Genomic DNA, 16,207 nt, shown 5'->3' with positions numbered 1-16,207 from the left:
CTGGCTTGTTCTTCCTTTGGGTCGGCTTCTGTCGCCTTCGTGCTCACTGTCCCAAATGTTCGTGCTCTTCCAGTCTGTGATTCTTCGGCCGTGTTGTCTTTCGATTTCATTCCGACCATCATCGCCAACTTTTCTGTAAAAGATGTCTTCTTTACTTGAGAGTCATCTTTCACCGTTTCTCGGGTTTTGCCTGTTGTGTCTTCCAACGCGTCTATCGGCGAAAACTCCACGGTTTTTGGATTTTGATCTTCCATATGGGGCATCGGTGTGGATTCCGTTGTCTTTTTCTCCACTTCATCTACGCTCTGGTCTGGTGTCTCTAGGTCGATTTCGATTGCGGGCTCCACCTGTTTTTCCCTCGCATCTTCTCGCGTCTTGCTCTCGGTGCCACTCCTCGTGCTGACCATGCTAACTGAAAAGTTATCTTTTGTTTTCCCTGGGCCCCTTGATGTCGTTCCGCGCAACGACGAGTTATATTTCGTGTTTGATCCACTTGACCATTTTTCTAAGACCTACTGTCCCAAGGCTAGTGTCCCAAGACTACTGTCCCAAGACTACTGTCCCAAGGCTAGTGTCCCAAGACTACTGTCCCAAGACCACTGTCCCAAGACCCTTGTCCCAAGACCCTGTCCCAAGACCCTTGTCCCAAGACCACTGTCCCAAGACCACTGTCCCAAGACCACTGTCCCAAGACCACTGTCCCAAGCCACTGTCCCAAGACCACTGTCCCAAGCCACTGTCCCAAGACCACTGTCCCAAGACCACTGTCCCAAGACCACTGTCCCAAGACCACTGTCCCAAGACCACTGTCCCAAGACCACTGTCCCAAGACCACTGTCCCAAGACCACTGTCCCAAGACCACTGTCCCAAGACCACTGCCCCAAGACCACTGTCCCAAGACTACTGTCCCAAGACCACTGTCCCAAGACCACTGTCCCAAGACCACTGTCCCAAGACCACTGTCCCAAGACCACAGTCCCAAGACCACTGTCCCAAGACCACTGTCCCAAGACCACTGTCCCAAGACCACTGTCCCAAGACCACTGTCCCAAGACCACTGTCCCAAGACCACTGTCCCAAGACCACTGTCCCAAGACCACTGTCCCAAGACCACTGTCCCAAGACCACTGTCCCAAGACCACTGTCCCAAGACCACTGTCCCAAGACCACTGTCCCAAGACCACTGTCCCAAGACCACTGTCCCAAGACCACTGTCCCAAGACCACTGTCCCAAGACCACTGTCCCAAGACCACTGTCCCAAGACCACTGTCCCAAGACCACTGTCCCAAGACTACTGTCCCAAGACCACTGTCCCAAGACTGTATCAAGACTGTACTGGTCCAACACCGTCCCAGGACTGCACTGTCCCAAGACTACTGCAAAGTGTCTGAGCGGTGGGACCTCTTTCTTCTTCGTTATGGGGACTTCTTGTTTCACTGTACCTTGTACCACCACTCAAGCTCTAGTAAAATTTTCCTAAAAACCCTCTCTTAAAAGCCAAATGCTGACCCCCCTTTTTCTTATTTCTTTTTAGTTACCTCTATTTCAATGTTCCAAGCAACTTGAGACCAAAACCTGTGCGCAGGTATCTTGTGATCACCTGTTCGTATAAAAACTAAACACAAATCCTCACCAAAATGCTACAAAAAATCCAAGCTAGAAAAAGTAATAAAAACAGAAAGATGAGCCCGCCTAAAATTCAAAGGTGACCAATGTCTACCTTTTGTCGAAAAAAATATGTCTGGTACCTAATTGCCACGCGTTTTCCTCCCCCCAACTAATAATCTTATTGGGTATCACCAGAATTGTCTATGTCCGTCCCCCCTACCAATCCGACCAGGGTACCTTCCTTAACTCGAGTTTAAATTTCGATATCCACCTATTATTACCAACGCGTGTTAATGACTAATGTAACTAAATCAACGATGTCGACTAATTAGTTACTCTAATTTGCCCCTTTTTTACAATTTACAACCGCCAACCTCCAACTTAACCAGCCCCCCTTCTAACCTCCCCCCTTTTTAGCCCCCTTCTTAAGCCTAAAATTACCTTAAGCGCCGGGTGCTAAACCTCTCAAGAGAAAACCGTAGACCTGTCTCCAGGCCTGCTTAAGTAAAAACGTTCCTCAAAACCGGGCGATTTCGCTTATCCAATTTTACACTTATTTCCTATAATGTAATGTGGATTTTAACGATACCCGTTCTGCCCAACTTGAGAACTCGAGAGCTGCCGAATCCTTCTTGGCTACTTTCCCACTCGACTGGCCACCTCTTCCAGTCCAGTCTCCTATTGGTTCAGCTCAAGTGCTCCCGAACCACTTTCCCACTCGGCTGGTCACCTCTTCCAGTCGAGTCTCCTATTGGTTAAGCTAAGTGCTCCTGAACCACTTTCCCACTCGGCTGGTCACCTCTTCCAGTCAAGTCTCCTTGTTGTCCAGCTAAGTTCCAAGCTATCTGAAAACCCTTGACAGCGCCCCACACTCGGGCACTTTATTAAGGTTACTGTGTTAAATTGCTAGGTTGATCGAAACGATCGAACTTTTTTTTAAAACTGTATGGGTATACTATTTAATTATTATAAGGGTTTGATCCAACTAATCTGGTGTCAAAGTCACTGTCTTTTTTCGTTTTATGGTTTTTGTTCCTTTTTCTATTCTTTTTTGTTTTTTGTTTTGCTTTTTGTCTTTTTGCTCGTGTTTTTGTCCCCCTAGTTGCCCCCCTTTACTCGGTTAGCTAAGCCTCGTTCGGAGAGCGTACCAGGAAGTTTTCTCGAGTTTTCTTAAAAAGCTATCACGGTAAAACCGGAAGGTTTGCACGTTCCTGTCGAACCGTACCACCGGTACTCTAGAATGGGCATGTAGCCCGAAGCTGTCTCAAGTGGGTTCGACTCCGTAGTCTTGATGTCGTAAACACCCAGGAGCGCCATAAAAACACTATGTAACATTCGTCTACTGCAGTCACACATGAGGCTTAAGAAAAATAGGCCCTATAACCATTGACTCAAGAGTCAGGGACACTATCTCTTGTGTTTTTCCACCTCAAATCAGTCGGAGCCAATTCGGTTCGCTTGTGACATGAGACTACGACCCGTTACCGCTTAAAGGCTACTACCAAAATATCCCCCCCACTCTAGAAATAATAACGTCCCCATACTTAGGTCTCTAGATACCCAAAATACATGAACGCCGTTAAAAACCGGGTCGGAACAATCCGTTAAGTTACTTTTATTAGACAGTGGAACTTTGATCCATTTCAGATGGATCAACCTAAAACTCGCCTTACCTCAACATAACAATTATAAAACACACTCTAGAAATTTAAATTGGTACTCACATTGTAGCACGCTCAAGAATTGGGAGTAATTAAGTCGGTAAGCAACTCAAGAATTAAATAGTGTAACTAAATGAGTTTAATGTTTGCCAGTTTCAACAACAAGAATAAGTTTGTACTCTAGAATGCAGTTTTATGTGGACCATTGGGACACTCAAGCTGTCCACCTTTCCACCGAAGGTTCACTCTGGTCCAGTTCGAATAGTTGACCAGTTGGATAATTGTCCAGTTCTCAGGAACACTCTGTCTTCTATTTCAAATAGGACAGCTCTACTCTAGATTTTTATTGTCTCTGAAGTTGCGAATAGCAATTTCCTACTGATTTATCTTGCAACTTTCCCGCGATTGTCACTCGATTTTTCTGACTTCTCTTTTCTGACTTTCAGTTATCGCGAGAAAATCGTGCATGACAGGCTCCATTTGAATTTTTGAAAAATTAAATTTCACTCCAAAATTAAGCGTTTTTTGCTTTTCTCAAGGTCATACTTCCAAATATGACCGACTGGCACAATACGATATAGCTTAAACATGCAAAAATAATACGTTGAAAAAGCTTAAACATGGCGAGATAGTGAAGCCCGCATTTAAATATATAATAGATTATAAGCCCCCACACGTTATATAAGAAACAAAAAGGTTGATTGTTCCGACTCACTGAGACAACTGAATATTGATGCTTGGTGTGGTTTTTAATGCAGTCCATTTTCGCTGATTGAAGTAAGAGTTTTCGACAAAAATTCTGATACCACATTGGAGGTATCGACTTCCTGAGCTCAAATTAAAAAAAATATTTCACCTCCATTTATTTTTAAAATGTTCTGGGGTCTTGAAATTTGCAAAACTGGCTAAGCTTTGGACAAAATTGAGCACGATTTGAAGATTTTCTCTCATAAGGTTGAGAGATTGACGCGAAAAGTTTATGCATAGAGAACTATATCGCACAACGAAATCGTTCCAAATTGAATTGAGGCTAGCTAGTTGGTCGTATTGATTTCGTACGAATCAAAGATTCACACTCTGATACTGTCCAATAAAGGAACCATTTCAGGTGTTTTTTACCACAAACTAATCGATATGACTTAAGGGACACACACGAGCAGTCTTGTTTATCTCTAGAGGACGGAGTGGACTATGAGATAAGACCATTTACTAACAAGGGCGGGGCAAAGTGTAACATTCGCCAGGAAATAACATATAAATGGAAAATAAAACTACGTCCTAAGACGACTGGCTAACGTCTAAACAGAGCTTTACATGCTTTTAACCGTCTCTACCAAGCCAGTACTTTCGGTGGTCTTTCTAACATCGGGTCGACAAAAAACGTTACTGTTCTCCGGCTTCGACCAGAACGCTCAAATTAACTAGATTACATGCAAAAAGTGAGCTCATGGCTGGGTCTCAGTATCCCCAGACCACGAGGTCACTCCTAAAAACAGGGCTACTACTATTCATTGAATTATTATTGTTTTTGTTCAGTAGATAAAAATCATCATCTCCATCGAAGATGGATCAACCCTTTCCCCCAACTCCTAGCTTCTCATCCTTATCAAAATGAATTCAGATATTAATTAAATTCAATTCAGGACATGACAGGGAAGCTAAAAGTTAATACAAGATTATAAAAGTTTCAGTCCCAAAACCCTTCCGGATTCTTGAATCCACTGAATCAAGCACGTTAAGCTTGATTCCTCCTTAACCCGGAAGGCTGTCTTCCACCCTTCACCGTTTTTCGCAAAGGCAACTCGGAAGGTAGTAGCAACTCGGAACGTTCTCTGTTAACTCCGCGATTTGTTGTCGTTTCTTAATCACAATTTCTGTTGTTCTCGCAATCGCAACTAATGTTGTTGTGTTTTTTTTTTATTTTCTTGCCAAAATGGCGGTTTCTGACGTTTCTCAGAAATATGACGTCATTCGAATTTTTAAACTTTCGAAACACCAGAATATTTTAGCCCTCACCGTTTGGCCAATCGTTCCAATAACGCTCTTATTCCCTCAAAATCGCCAATTCGGAAGGTTTACTGCTAAAACTTCGAATATGCTGAATTTACGTTTTGATACATTCTGGTCGAATGTCACATACTCCCCGGACAGTCCGGTCAATGTCCTCATTGAATCTCGCAATGTTCGTAAAATTGGCACAGTGTCATCAAACAGAATTTACAAAATGCCGAAATCACTTTTATTCACGTCATATCGACTCACTGCAGAATACAAATGGCATCATACTACATCACTATAGCCTTCAAATTCTTTCATTAATCTGCACACTGAGGATTTGAAGTAAGATAAAAACATCTTTTCTGACTTCCAATTTCAATGTCCTGATTAAACACTTTTTCCTTAGATTTAAAAGTTGTTGGTTTGCAGTACAGTCCTGCCAACCAGCAAGCTAAAATTATCCTACTATGCTCCTTCCCTTCGCAAATCTTGCTTGTTTATTGTCCTGAATATTAAAACTAAGAAACTCTCTGGTTAGAAGGAACAATGCAACAATCTTCCTCTTCAAGAGATTACTCAAGTCTTCCATGTCACCACAAAGTGATCAGTCGTCCTAAGTGTTTAAAAACAATCATGCAGGCTGGAATATTTAAATATAATTTTCACTCAAGCCTTTCTAAATAAATAATAAGTGTCTCTAAAGCCACTTCACTAAAAATTAGAATGCAAATTCATAAATGGAACAAATTCTTTAATGTTCAAAACTCAACTAAATGTTTTCAGTTTTCAATTACAACTTGGTTGCTTGGTTTCTCACTTGAGTTTTTCACACACATGAAACAATTCTGAGTTTTAACTTTTCTTCATCGCTCTTCCGTTTTCTTCTTTTTCGTCGTTTAGAAGTTCTAAAACTTCTAAATTTTTCTAATTTTCTTTCTTTTTGCTTCTTGTTTTCTCGACTATTTGTCAATGTTCCTTCTCCTCCTCCTGTGATACTGACTCTGCGTTTTCAGTCTCTGTGTCCTGCAACACATCGTTAGCTATTCTGACGCTGTTGGAAGCAGTCCTCCAACACTTCTGCTCTTCTACCCCCTGTTTGCAACAGGGTAGGGGATCCACGTTAGATTCTCTATTCCTGCAGAAGCTGTTGTGGAGACACAACGTCACATTTCTCCCCAAATCTTCCTTAACATCTCCTCCTTTTCTTTTCCACTACGTTCGCTTGTCCTTGAAATTCTTTTCACAGCGGTGGTCACTGCATTGCGATGAGTCACGAAAATTCGCTTGAAGGCTCCCGCTCCAATTTCCAGCTGATATCCACTGTACACTCTGCCGTGCTTCGACATATGCTTCTTAGCATATTCGTGCAACCATGCAGTCATGTTAGCTCTGAACCATGGCATCAATCGTTTTCTTGCCCATATCTCCTTCACTTCCATCGGAATGTTTAGAATCTTGCATATTGTCTCAAAAAGATCTAAATCTTTTAGACAATCCAATCTCTGCAACTGTTCTCTCGTCGGTGCTTCCTGTCTATTGTTTTCTTTCACATGAGACTCCAGCCATCGTATCGCCATCATAACTCCCACTATCACTATTGTTATGGGCTGTGATGAGTCTGGTAAGCCCATGGAGAGTAGCTCTCCAGAGTCCCAGATCAACATCAGATTACTACGCTTGGGATACCACCAAGTCTGCAACAAGCAGTGGCAGGGAAACTCGTCATGTGTCAATATGATGCTCCTCCAATTACGTTTCCCGAAGCATCCAGTAATGGTTCCACTTCCATCATCACTCGGTGGACTTCATCATTTTCGTCTACTGTATTGTAATCTGTAACAGTTGATCCTCTCTGTTTCTGTCTTTCAAAGTCACTGAAGTTCCCGCTCACGTATCCCATGAACTTTTTTCCCAGTATTGATTCCAACTCTTCCTTGGTTCTCTCTGGAACTGCTTAGAACATCTTACATAGCAACTCGTAAGTTTTCTCGGACATTCTCGCCAGTCTCACACACTTCGGCACTGAGAAGGCTTGATCCACGATCGTTCTCGTACCCTTTACATCCACAGCTACGAAATGTACCGGGTATCTGCTCTTGCACATTGGAGCCAATGTCGAACCCACCAAATATCGTGCTCCTGATGGTCTACAATAAGTCTCACTGTGTCTGATGTTCATTTCCGTCTCGATCGTTTCCCTCCATTTTCCTATGTACTTTTGCTCAGTTTGCAGAACTCCTGGGAACACCTCTACACTGATGGCTGTGACCATCTCATGTTTCTGTTCTAGATTCAATAGTGACTCTAAAGAACTAAACATGCTGTAGAATCCTAGTGCAATCACTAGATTCACCTCGGTCCCTCCATGACAATCCGCTATCAGTTCCATTTCCGTTCTTCCTTTCATCACGACGTTTCCAAACAATACCGTCAATTGCTTGTGTTGTTTCTCTAAGGTCTTCACACAGTCCAGACCTCCACAAACGTGACCCTCCAGTCCACAGACTTCCGCCAAACAGCTACCAGGTTTGACCCAGTCTTCTGGTCCCCAGCCAGGCAACTCCACTTTATCTTCCCCGTTGCTCCTAGAGGCCGTTGTCATCACATTGTATATGATGTTAAGGTCACGCAGGTTACAATCTGCATTCAGTTCCCTCTGCACGTCTTGTGTCGCTCTCAGTATCGAGTCAGCGTTGGGACTAGGACACCATGATGGCCTCATCAATCCCCACCACCATCAAGCTTGTCCTCAGCAATTCATCTGAGAATCCCAACCCAAACTCCACTCTTTTGTCGGATTTTGGCACGGAAGGTGCAGTCACCTCTTCTTCCAAGATCAATCCCAATTTATTCTGAGGATTGGTAGCGCTCTTAATTGTCACAATTCTCGACATCCAGAATCTTAGCAACACTGCCTGCTCGTAATCGAAGAAGCAATCGCGTATGTCTTCACTCAGGAACGGGTTATACGCTATCCCTATGACTCCGGATACGTAGCTGTACGACTTCTTCTTAATTGGTCCACAGTATTCACTGGACTTCGACAGTGCCCCCATAGATTCTTTAGTGAGTCTCAGCTCCCGAACCACTTTCCCACTCGGCTGGTCACCTCTTCCAGTCGAGTCTCCTATTGGTTAAGCTAAGTGCTCCTGAACCACTTTCCCACTCGGCTGGTCACCTCTTCCAGTCAAGTCTCCTTGTTGTCCAGCTAAGTTCCAAGCTATCTGAAAACCCTTGACAGCGCCCCACACTCGGGCACTTTATTAAGGTTACTGTGTTACTGTGCACAGACTTCCGCCAAACAGCTACCAGGTTTGACCCAGTCTTCTGGTCCCCAGCCAGGCAACTCCACTTTATCTTCCCCGTTGCTCCTAGAGGCCGTTGTCATCACATTGTATATGATGTTAAGGTCACGCAGGTTACAATCTGCATTCAGTTCCCTCTGCACGTCTTGTGTCGCTCTCAGTATCGAGTCAGCGTTGGGACTAGGACACCATGATGGCCTCATCAATCCCCACCACCATCAAGCTTGTCCTCAGCAATTCATCTGAGAATCCCAACCCAAACTCCACTCTTTTGTCGGATTTTGGCACGGAAGGTGCAGTCACCTTTTTCTTCCAAGATAAATCCCAATTTATTCTGAGGATTGGTAGCGCTCTTAATTGTCACAATTCTCGACATCCAGAATCTTAGCAACACTGCCTGCTCGTAATCGAAGAAGCAATCGCGTATGTCTTCACTCAGGAACGGGTTATACGCTATCCCTATGACTCCGGATACGTAGCTGTACGACTTCTTCTTAATTGGTCCACAGTATTCACTGGACTTCGACAGTGCCCCCATAGATTCTTTAGTGAGTCTCAGCTCCTTGTTTGAGAATCTCCTGATTTCGTCTATCTTTCTCATGGGCTCTAACTCCTCGGTTTCTTTCATGTTCACCCTCATCGGTTTGCTTTGATGCATATCCAGCAGTGCTAGCAAGAGTAAGTCTTTTGCTCGCTCATCGCCCTCCCTCAGCATCTTGACACATGTGTTCAATGCTTGTACTGAGATTTGTTCTATCACGAATCGAATGAAACAGAGAGCGTCTCTCCGCTTCGCACACACTACTGCTGCTCCCTCTTGGATCATCAGATCCCTCAGATTTGTCATAAGGAAAACCTTCTCTTCTTTTGACCTCTTCCTTTCTTCCGAATCGTACTCTTCGCGAGTCAGACCCATCAGGCACCAGGCAAACCAGTGTTGTAACTCTGTACTTACGTAAGGTACTGCCATGAGAGGGGTACCTTCCTTAACTCGAGTTTAAATTTCGATATCCACCTATTATTACCAACGCGTGTTAATGACTAATGTAACTAAATCAACGATGTCGACTAATTAGTTACTCTAATTTGCCCCTTTTTTACAATTTACAACCGCCAACCTCCAACTTAACCAGCCCCCCTTCTAACCTCCCCCCTTTTTAGCCCCCTTCTTAAGCCTAAAATTACCTTAAGCGCCGGGTGCTAAACCTCTCAAGAGAAAACCGTAGACCTGTCTCCAGGCCTGCTTAAGTAAAAACGTTCCTCAAAACCGGGCGATTTCGCTTATCCAATTTTACACTTATTTCCTATAATGTAATGTGGATTTTAACGATACCCGTTCTGCCCAACTTGAGAACTCGAGAGCTGCCGAATCCTTCTTGGCTACTTTCCCACTCGACTGGCCACCTCTTCCAGTCCAGTCTCCTATTGGTTCAGCTCAAGTGCTCCCGAACCACTTTCCCACTCGGCTGGTCACCTCTTCCAGTCGAGTCTCCTATTGGTTAAGCTAAGTGCTCCTGAACCACTTTCCCACTCGGCTGGTCACCTCTTCCAGTCAAGTCTCCTTGTTGTCCAGCTAAGTTCCAAGCTATCTGAAAACCCTTGACAGCGCCCCACACTCGGGCACTTTATTAAGGTTACTGTGTTAAATTGCTAGGTTGATCGAAACGATCGAACTTTTTTTTAAAACTGTATGGGTATACTATTTAATTATTATAAGGGTTTGATCCAACTAATCTGGTGTCAAAGTCACTGTCTTTTTTCGTTTTATGGTTTTTGTTCCTTTTTCTATTCTTTTTTGTTTTTTGTTTTGCTTTTTGTCTTTTTGCTCGTGTTTTTGTCCCCCTAGTTGCCCCCCTTTACTCGGTTAGCTAAGCCTCGTTCGGAGAGCGTACCAGGAAGTTTTCTCGAGTTTTCTTAAAAAGCTATCACGGTAAAACCGGAAGGTTTGCACGTTCCTGTCGAACCGTACCACCGGTACTCTAGAATGGGCATGTAGCCCGAAGCTGTCTCAAGTGGGTTCGACTCCGTAGTCTTGATGTCGTAAACACCCAGGAGCGCCATAAAAACACTATGTAACATTCGTCTACTGCAGTCACACATGAGGCTTAAGAAAAATAGGCCCTATAACCATTGACTCAAGAGTCAGGGACACTATCTCTTGTGTTTTTCCACCTCAAATCAGTCGGAGCCAATTCGGTTCGCTTGTGACATGAGACTACGACCCGTTACCGCTTAAAGGCTACTACCAAAATATCCCCCCCACTCTAGAAATAATAACGTCCCCATACTTAGGTCTCTAGATACCCAAAATACATGAACGCCGTTAAAAACCGGGTCGGAACAATCCGTTAAGTTACTTTTATTAGACAGTGGAACTTTGATCCATTTCAGATGGATCAACCTAAAACTCGCCTTACCTCAACATAACAATTATAAAACACACTCTAGAAATTTAAATTGGTACTCACATTGTAGCACGCTCAAGAATTGGGAGTAATTAAGTCGGTAAGCAACTCAAGAATTAAATAGTGTAACTAAATGAGTTTAATGTTTGCCAGTTTCAACAACAAGAATAAGTTTGTACTCTAGAATGCAGTTTTATGTGGACCATTGGGACACTCAAGCTGTCCACCTTTCCACCGAAGGTTCACTCTGGTCCAGTTCGAATAGTTGACCAGTTGGATAATTGTCCAGTTCTCAGGAACACTCTGTCTTCTATTTCAAATAGGACAGCTCTACTCTAGATTTTTATTGTCTCTGCGAATAGCAATTTCCTACTGATTTATCTTGCAACTTTCCCGCGATTGTCACTCGATTTTTCTGACTTCTCTTTTCTGACTTTCAGTTATCGCGAGAAAATCGTGCATGACAGGCTCCATTTGAATTTTTGAAAAATTAAATTTCACTCCAAAATTAAGCGTTTTTTGCTTTTCTCAAGGTCATACTTCCAAATATGACCGACTGGCACAATACGATATAGCTTAAACATGCAAAAATAATACGTTGAAAAAGCTTAAACATGGCGAGATAGTGAAGCCCGCATTTAAATATATAATAGATTATAAGCCCCCACACGTTATATAAGAAACAAAAAGGTTGATTGTTCCGACTCACTGAGACAACTGAATATTGATGCTTGGTGTGGTTTTTAATGCAGTCCATTTTCGCTGATTGAAGTAAGAGTTTTCGACAAAAATTCTGATACCACATTGGAGGTATCGACTTCCTGAGCTCAAATTAAAAAAAATATTTCACCTCCATTTATTTTTAAAATGTTCTGGGGTCTTGAAATTTGCAAAACTGGCTAAGCTTTGGACAAAATTGAGCACGATTTGAAGATTTTCTCTCATAAGGTTGAGAGATTGACGCGAAAAGTTTATGCATAGAGAACTATATCGCACAACGAAATCGTTCCAAATTGAATTGAGGCTAGCTAGTTGGTCGTATTGATTTCGTACGAATCAAAGATTCACACTCTGATACTGTCCAATAAAGGAACCATTTTAGGTGTTTTTTACCACAAACTAATCGATATGACTTAAGGGACACACACGAGCAGTCTTGTTTATCTCTAGAGGACGGAGTGGACTATGAGATAAGACCATTTACTAACAAGGGCGGGGCAAAGTGTAACATTCGCCAGGAAATAACATATAAATGGAAAATAAAACTACGTCCTAAGACGACTGGCTAACGTCTAAACAGAGCTTTACATGCTTTTAACCGTCTCTACCAAGCCAGTACTTTCGGTGGTCTTTCTAACATCGGGTCGACAAAAAACGTTACTGTTCTCCGGCTTCGACCAGAACGCTCAAATTAACTAGATTACATGCAAAAAGTGAGCTCATGGCTGGGTCTCAGTATCCCCAGACCACGAGGTCACTCCTAAAAACAGGGCTACTACTATTCATTGAATTATTATTGTTTTTGTTCAGTAGATAAAAATCATCATCTCCATCGAAGATGGATCAACCCTTTCCCCCAACTCCTAGCTTCTCATCCTTATCAAAATGAATTCAGATATTAATTAAATTCAATTCAGGACATGACAGGGAAGCTAAAAGTTAATACAAGATTATAAAAGTTTCAGTCCCAAAACCCTTCCGGATTCTTGAATCCACTGAATCAAGCACGTTAAGCTTGATTCCTCCTTAACCCGGAAGGCTGTCTTCCACCCTTCACCGTTTTTCGCAAAGGCAACTCGGAAGGTAGTAGCAACTCGGAACGTTCTCTGTTAACTCCGCGATTTGTTGTCGTTTCTTAATCACAATTTCTGTTGTTCTCGCAATCGCAACTAATGTTGTTGTGTTTTTTTTTTATTTTCTTGCCAAAATGGCGGTTTCTGACGTTTCTCAGAAATATGACGTCATTCGAATTTTTAAACTTTCGAAACACCAGAATATTTTAGCCCTCACCGTTTGGCCAATCGTTCCAATAACGCTCTTATTCCCTCAAAATCGCCAATTCGGAAGGTTTACTGCTAAAACTTCGAATATGCTGAATTTACGTTTTGATACATTCTGGTCGAATGTCACATACTCCCCGGACAGTCCGGTCAATGTCCTCATTGAATCTCGCAATGTTCGTAAAATTGGCACAGTGTCATCAAACAGAATTTACAAAATGCCGAAATCACTTTTATTCACGTCATATCGACTCACTGCAGAATACAAATGGCATCATACTACATCACTATAGCCTTCAAATTCTTTCATTAATCTGCACACTGAGGATTTGAAGTAAGATAAAAACATCTTTTCTGACTTCCAATTTCAATGTCCTGATTAAACACTTTTTCTCTTAGATTTAAAAGTTGTTGGTTTGCAGTACAGTCCTGCCAACCAGCAAGCTAAAATTATCCTACTATGCTCCTTCCCTTCGCAAATCTTGCTTGTTTATTGTCCTGAATATTAAAACTAAGAAAATCTCTGGTTAGAAGGAACAATGCAACAATCTTCCTCTTCAAGAGATTACTCAAGTCTTCCATGTCACCACAAAGTGATCAGTCGTCCTAAGTGTTTAAAAACAATCATGCAGGCTGGAATATTTAAATATAATTTTCACTCAAGCCTTTCTAAATAAATAATAAGTGTCTCTAAAGCCACTTCACTAAAAATTAGAATGCAAATTCATAAATGGAACAAATTCTTTAATGTTCAAAACTCAACTAAATGTTTTCAGTTTTCAATTACAACTTGGTTGCTTGGTTTCTCACTTGAGTTTTTCACACACATGAAACAATTCTGAGTTTTAACTTTTCTTCATCGCTCTTCCGTTTTCTTCTTTTTCGTCGTTTAGAAGTTCTAAAACTTCTAAATTTTTCTAATTTTCTTTCTTTTTGCTTCTTGTTTTCTCGACTATTTGTCAATGTTCCTTCTCCTCCTCCTGTGATACTGACTCTGCGTTTTCAGTCTCTGTGTCCTGCAACACATCGTTAGCTATTCTGACGCTGTTGGAAGCAGTCCTCCAACACTTCTGCTCTTCTACCCCCTGTTTGCAACAGGGTAGGGGATCCACGTTAGATTCTCTATTCCTGCAGAAGCTGTTGTGGAGACACAACGTCACATTTCTCCCCAAATCTTCCTTAACATCTCCTCCTTTTCTTTTCCACTACGTTCGCTTGTCCTTGAAATTCTTTTCACAGCGGTGGTCACTGCATTGCGATGAGTCACGAAAATTCGCTTGAAGGCTCCCGCTCCAATTTCCAGCTGATATCCACTGTACACTCTGCCGTGCTTCGACATATGCTTCTTAGCATATTCGTGCAACCATGCAGTCATGTTAGCTCTGAACCATGGCATCAATCGTTTTCTTGCCCATATCTCCTTCACTTCCATCGGAATGTTTAGAATCTTGCATATTGTCTCAAAAAGATCTAAATCTTTTAGACAATCCAATCTCTGCAACTGTTCTCTCGTCGGTGCTTCCTGTCTATTGTTTTCTTTCACATGAGACTCCAGCCATCGTATCGCCATCATAACTCCCACTATCACTATTGTTATGGGCTGTGATGAGTCTGGTAAGCCCATGGAGAGTAGCTCTCCAGAGTCCCAGATCAACATCAGATTACTACGCTTGGGATACCACCAAGTCTGCAACAAGCAGTGGCAGGGAAACTCGTCATGTGTCAATATGATGCTCCTCCAATTACGTTTCCCGAAGCTTCCAGTAATGATTCCACTTCCATCATCACTCGGTGGACTTCATCATTTTCGTCTACTGTATTGTAATCTGTAACAGTTGATCCTCTCTGTTTCTGTCTTTCAAAGTCACTGAAGTTCCCGCTCACGTATCCCATGAACTTTTTTCCCAGTATTGATTCCAACTCTTCCTTGGTTCTCTCTGGAACTGCTTAGAACATCTTACATAGCAACTCGTAAGTTTTCTCGGACATTCTCGCCAGTCTCACACACTTCGGCACTGAGAAGGCTTGATCCACGATCGTTCTCGTACCCTTTACATCCACAGCTACGAAATGTACCGGGTATCTGCTCTTGCACATTGGAGCCAATGTCGAACCCACCAAATATCGTGCTCCTGATGGTCTACAATAAGTCTCACTGTGTCTGATGTTCATTTCCGTCTCGATCGTTTCCCTCCATTTTCCTATGTACTTTTGCTCAGTTTGCAGAACTCCTGGGAACACCTCTACACTGATGGCTGTGACCATCTCATGTTTCTGTTCTAGATTCAATAGTGACTCTAAAGAACTAAACATGCTGTAGAATCCTAGTGCAATCACTAGATTCACCTCGGTCCCTCCATGACAATCCGCTATCAGTTCCATTTCCGTTCTTCCTTTCATCACGACGTTTCCAAACAATACCGTCAATTGCTTGTGTTGTTTCTCTAAGGTCTTCACACAGTCCAGACCTCCACAAACGTGACCCTCCAGTCCACAGACTTCCGCCAAACAGCTACCAGGTTTGACCCAGTCTTCTGGTCCCCAGCCAGGCAACTCCACTTTATCTTCCCCGTTGCTCCTAGAGGCCGTTGTCATCACATTGTATATGATGTTAAGGTCACGCAGGTTACAATCTGCATTCAGTTCCCTCTGCACGTCTTGTGTCGCTCTCAGTATCGAGTCAGCGTTGGGACTAGGACACCATGATGGCCTCATCAATCCCCACCACCATCAAGCTTGTCCTCAGCAATTCATCTGAGAATCCCAACCCAAACTCCACTCTTTTGTCGGATTTTGGCACGGAAGGTGCAGTCACCTCTTCTTCCAAGATCAATCCCAATTTATTCTGAGGATTGGTAGCGCTCTTAATTGTCACAATTCTCGACATCCAGAATCTTAGCAACACTGCCTGCTCGTAATCGAAGAAGCAATCGCGTATGTCTTCACTCAGGAACGGGTTATACGCTATCCCTATGACTCCGGATACGTAGCTGTACGACTTCTTCTTAATTGGTCCACAGTATTCACTGGACTTCGACAGTGCCCCCATAGATTCTTTAGTGAGTCTCAGCTCCCGAACCACTTTCCCACTCGGCTGGTCACCTCTTCCAGTCGAGTCTCCTATTGGTTAAGCTAAGTGCTCCTGAACCACTTTCCCACTCGGCTGGTCACCTCTTCCAGTCAAGTCTCCTTGTTGTCCAGCTAAGTTCCAAGCTATCTGAAAACCCT

Source organism: Symsagittifera roscoffensis, chromosome 8 (assembly GCF_963678635.1).
Source record: "Symsagittifera roscoffensis chromosome 8, txSymRosc1.1, whole genome shotgun sequence".
Taxonomy (NCBI): Eukaryota; Metazoa; Xenacoelomorpha; order Acoela; family Convolutidae; genus Symsagittifera; species Symsagittifera roscoffensis.
This window is presented reverse-complemented; position numbering follows the sequence as displayed.